Genomic DNA, 6,013 nt, shown 5'->3' with positions numbered 1-6,013 from the left:
TAAGCAATTGTTAACCCACACTCTTTTTTCTGTTAGACTTTTTATTTTGTACTTTTAACCCTCCCTCTCTATTATAAAGTCCTAAAGGTATCTGTAGATATTTAGTTTACATACTGATTTCCAGTACTACATTAATAGTAATATTTAGACTGGTTATAGGGGGTTTTTAATGGTAATTTTCGCATTTTGAAACTTCTATGATTTGAAGGTTAGTTATTTTTCATTGTGAGGTTCCTTTCTTGAGATATTTTCACCATTAAGCCACTCCTTTATTTCAAAAGAGCTAAGAATACTTAATCTTAAAATTGTTTACAGTGTATAAGACAACTGCCCTTTGGTCAAAAATTATGTTTCTCAATATATTCAGCATTCTCCAAACAAATGCATTTCATAATCTATTCAGCAGTCAGCATACAATGACAGTAAAGTTTTCCACATTATAAATAAGGCTGTTCATTAAGTTGATAAAATGTTAAAACATTTCACTTGGGTAAGTTCAGCCTGTCAGAAGCTGACAGAGCTATTTTTGGCCTCAGCCAGACTTATGAAGAAGGATTGCTCTCTTCAGAGAGTTGCAAAGAACTAACTGCATCCTGGATTATAAAAGAAAAATGAACAACAAAGAAACAGTGAAAATAGAGATGTTAAAGGAGATTGGGAATGTATCAGGCAGGCAAAGCAGCTGCCTGAAACTTCATTTGTGTGACAGACACTAAACTTGAAAAGAAAACAATGTATATTCCATTATGTTAAACTAAATACTTTGTTTATTGAAAAGCCAACAAATGAAAGCCTTTTTAAAGTGTATTTTTATGTATGTGCAGGTGTTCATGCATGTATAATAGTCTGATATGCTCCCCTATTTCTCAAACTTGAAAATGATTTTAGGAGTATCTAATATGCTTCTAGTGCTTAGAAGAAATGCTTACCTTAGTTGGGGTCATCTGTTTGTCTTTCCAGTCAGAAATATGTCTGTGATTTCAGTTTTTCTTGAGGTAGAAGAAAGGTCTCAGTGACAATTGCCAACATACATGACTATTACAGTGTAACTAAGCTCCATATGGAGTCCGCAGAGAAAGAACGGTCATAGCTTTGGTCATCCCACACTGAATTTGCTGGGAGGTGAAAAACCCAACTTAGACTAAAGTATGAATCCTCACTGTTACAAGATCATTTTGACAAAAGAAATATGGTGGGGATATTGAAGCTAGCTGACCACGTTAAATACCCTATTTCTTGCCTCTTAGATACCAGCAGTAGAGAGGTGATTTATCAGTTACAGTTCCTGTCAAGCACTGACTTGCAGCTTGCTGTTTCAAAAGGATTTTTCTGCACGTTATCATAGAGAGTTCATTATAATGTAAAGCCTGGGTAAAAATCCTCTGTAAGAGAAGTTATCATTTTGCATTTCTTTGGTAAAATTAACTCTTCCTGGATTTAGCAGCTTTCAGGTGGCAACAGAACTCTGTTCCATCACAACATTTTAGACTGATTAAAAAGTTTTCATAGTAAATGCATTTCAATGATTATTATTGAAGAATGCTGTTTTTTCCACAGACTACATGGTGTCAGACTCATCAGTAAGGTATACATATTGTTTTGAAACATTTTTTTCGTTAAATAGCTCAAGATCTATTAAATATTTCTCACAGATTGGAATTTTAGGTAAAAAAACCTTTAGAGAGGTTAGTCATATAATTGCAACATGCCACGCCATTTGTCTGGAAGTTATAAGCAACTAAAGTGGCTTTGTCTGCAACGTCGTCAACAGCAGTGGTGCTTACTGGCCTGAATCCCAGCTTTTGAGCCTTTTTTTCTTTATTTGTCTTGGAACTGTGTTCGTGTGAGTACAATGAGGCACACAAACATCACAGGATAGTTAAACGTGGAGATTTCAGTTTAATTTTCAAGTCATTATCCGGTTGGTATTACTACTCATGGCTGTGCAGGGAAGGCACAGTGTGATCCTTTATAGTCTGGAGTGGTGCAGAGGCTGAACACCTCTCAGGGTCTCTTTGCTGTAAGACAACAGAGAGAGTCCTGAGTGTCGCTTCATCCAGCAAATCTCCAGGGAGAATAAGGCATTCAATCCTATGACCAACCTCAGCATTTGGAACAAGCCCCAGCATCCAGCTAAGGCTTGCCAAATCCTTTCTCCTTTCTCTAAGTCACAGGATGTGGGGAGCACGGGAAGGAGGAGAGATATGGTGGTGGCCTTGCCAAATGTCTCTTGGGGGATGGTGGCTATGTGCAGTGTAGGAGTGGGGTGGAGAAGAGACCTCAGAGGACTTCCCCAAGTGTCTCACATCACTGTCTAGGGGACTCAACTACTTGTGCATCCACTAAAGAACTATTTTGGATTCAGTGGGGTGAACGTAACTGACTGGCTGGAGAACTGTATAGGCAGGTGACTCAATCACATCTGGTGGTTAATTTTATTTTTTAAAAAATTGAAATAATGAGATAGGTAGTTTTTCTCTTTGGTGGGAGGGAGAACAGAGTGATTCCTACTGTCCAATATGAAGAGAATTATCACGGAATGATACAGACAATTCTAACAAAGAGTGCAAAGAAAAATGTTCAAAATCCAACAAGAAAAAAATATTGTCATATGATCCAAACAGCAAAATCTGTGCACTACAACAATAGCCCATTAGCCCCATGGTGAGGATGAAAATTTCTTCAGGGTACAGTATTTGGTAATTAATGCATCTTTATCAGTTTTATGCTGTAGCCACACAGCTTCTCCCTACAGTATAGGCTTCCTCCTCAAAGTGAGGAAGGGTCTTGAACATTGATCATCCTGAGCCAAAATACATTCCCAGATTTGTAGACTCTGAGGGTGTTCAGATCCAAATTTCAACTTTGTGCCTGAGGCTGTTGCCCTGTTCTGTGTGGTTGGTGTATGAAAGTCTTCATAAGACGGAAAGGAGAGACACACAGGTTCTTACTGGGGAACAGCAGGTGGGAATGTAGATTCACTTTCTGCCATAAAATCAAGTGGTGGAAATTGAGCAGCCAGAGAACAACCCCCGAACTTGAAAATGAAGTATTAAGGACCACTTCATCTAGCCTTGAATTTGGTTGGGGCAGTAGCAGGGAAGACCATAGATTAGTGTTAGATGCCTCTTAGCATGCACTAATACTACTTCATTCGTTCCCTACTCTTTTCAACAGTTAAATAATTTATAGTAGAAGAATTCAGCATGTGTTGTGTGCATATTGTCATATGCAATACATTAAAAAGGAGCCGTAGTAAAGGGAAAGATTGTAAAGGATAAAAAAAGTTATGCAATTGTTAGATGAGGAGTGTAGGACACAAATCACAATACTTCTAAGTACTGAGTCCTATAAGAGATCATAGAGAGGTGTGATTTAAGATGTGGTTTCTAATAAGAAAAACATGAGAATATAATCCACTGTGCAGCATGAGCTTCACTGATTATGAGAAGGAAATTGACTGCTTACTGTGTAGAAGTATATACTAAAAATCCCTGGTTAATGATTTATGATTTTCATAACATATGAAAGAATTAATAAATAGTCAGAGATAACTGGAGGAATGGAGATTGAAAACAGGCAAGTGCTTGTCATGCTTGAGTGTGCTGAATAGGTATTTTAGCTTCAGTGTTCAAAAGGTAATGCCGGTTCCCAAAACAGTTTGCAAATTGTTCAGTTGTGCAGCCATCATGGTCTGTGTGCTAAGACGGGGCTAGGATGCTTCTGAAAGAGGGCTTCCCGTGTGGACTCAGTCTGTATGGCCTAGTGTGGAAGTGAAAATAACACCCAGGATCACAAGATTTATCGTTCCTCCCATGCCTTGAATATTGATGGATCTCTGAACATTCTCCACTCTCAACAGTACCTACGGCCTTGGAGCAGATGACTTGATTCAGTTAAATACCATATAAAAATGGTAGCTCTCAGAAATTAATACATACCTAGATATATATATCAAAGCCCTTCTTGAAAGCCCTGCAAAATACAACTTTTTTTTTTCACTTTGACATGCTTTTGAGATACTAGTGTAAAAAGATGTATGAGTGATTCATTCAAGATTTAATATTTGTTGTGAGAAAAATAATTGCTTACAAGTTATTCCATCTTTCAGAATGAAATGGAGAGGTTAATGTTAGGATAGCGACTGAATCACAGTTATTCTTGTTTACTTTGTTGATAAGTGCTGTTTCTTCAAGAAACTTCAGTGGCTACAAATCAATTACAGGTCCTTTCTAGACTGTATGTACTACATTCAGTTCAATTCCTACAGATGGGAAGAATTGAGAGAAGGTTTGTGGCAGCAGTCACCCCAACAAAAGCACTCTTTTGTCCTGTTTTTAATGACCTTAGTGGTGACGCCATTTTTTCCTCCCTAGTGAGGAAGGCCAGGTATCTGCAACCCTGTGCAAGGAGATCTAGAAAGGTAAATCTGTGTCATTTTAGTAGGAAACATGCTTTTAAACCTGCCTCTGAAGATAATCCAGATCACAAGGTTAATCCCAATATCTGTGTACATTTCTAACAGGTTCATAACAGTCTCCGCATGCAAAATCAAGGGTCATCCTTACAGGCGTTTGCAGAGGGACCAGTCTCACTTTACAACCTTGATCTGACACTGGTATCTTCATTAATGACGCTACTACCATTCTACTTTTGCTCTCGGTCAAATCTGTTAGTAAGATCTGCTTTGAACCTTCCTTCACCAAGGCCTATTTTATCCTCAGTGAAAGGACACCAGAAAATGTAGCCGAGGAAGTTCCAGCAGGCTGTTGTAGAAGCATAAGCCCCTTCAGCAAGGTTTGTAATGGAGGAAGACAGCTTTGAACATTGTTTGGTGCCCAGTAATGCCAACGCTGGGACCAACAGGAACTAAAAAGCTGATGTGGTCTTAAATAATCAGGGAGGAAAGTATACTTTTGAGTGTGAAGAAATGTTGATGCTCAAAGTTGTATATTTCCGTTTACTCGAATTTACTTAATTTTATCAGAAAAGATGGGTGTGTAACATATAAAACTCTAGACAAGCCGTAGCTATAACAAGGGGAACAACAAAGCAATAATGTTTTTAAAACTACAACTAATAAATGTTTACTTAAAGTGCATTTAAAGACACAAGGCACTCAGCACTGAAGTATCCCATGGGTTAACTTGAGGAGATTGTCAACTTTTTTCTCACAAATGTTCCTTTCCAGTCCCTGCGCGGGTGTCCATGACAATCACTCTGTAAGTTTAATGTAATTTATAAATAAAACATAACTCTGTGGAAGGCAAAAAACCTTCTATTTATTTCTTCTGAGTTTAGCCCATCTTTCAGCAGAGACTTCAAAGCACAGACGATTTTGTCAATAGCAAGAAAGTTCTTAGCAGGATGAAAGACAAGCCTACTTTTTAGGTAGCTGCTCCAGCATATTGGCAACAGCGTACTCTGTGGCGATTGCACCAGCCTCAGTCTTCTTCACCTTCCCTTTCTGTGAGTTACCTTTTATGGCAGTAGGGATCTAGTGCCATATGTCATTATACACATACAGTTAAAGCTAAAGGTTATGATGACTTTTTATAAGCATGTATGTTTTTAACTTATCTATATGTTTATCAGCCTGAGAAAGGAGAGCTAATCACATGTGCTGTCCAGTGTGCTGACATCAGCACAAAGAAGATATTTTCTCAAAATTGCAGGGTGCTTTTTCTATTCATAATCACCAAGAGTAACCCAAGCCCTTATTTATGTTCAGTGTGGCAGTAAAATTGATACTCTAAAAAGGTTATATAAACTGATATTTTTTTAAGATTCAGAGCTTCCAAATGAAGCATAAACTTTGCTAATTTAATCCCCAGGTCACAGAATATCTAGTTTCTCTCTTGTCAGTATCCTGTGCTTATAAAGGATAAATTAGCAAGCCAGACTTAGTTTTTAAGAGTTTCTTACTGGACCTGTAGCTTGGTACTAAATATGGTCCCATAAATCTCCTCTTTTTTGCAGGCCAAATTCTTTCTTCTTCTTTTCTTGCCAGCTC

This window comes from Buceros rhinoceros, unplaced genomic scaffold (assembly GCF_000710305.1).
Source record: "Buceros rhinoceros silvestris isolate BGI_N320 unplaced genomic scaffold, ASM71030v1 scaffold35582, whole genome shotgun sequence".
NCBI classification, from domain to species: Eukaryota; Metazoa; Chordata; class Aves; order Bucerotiformes; family Bucerotidae; genus Buceros; species Buceros rhinoceros.
This window is presented reverse-complemented; position numbering follows the sequence as displayed.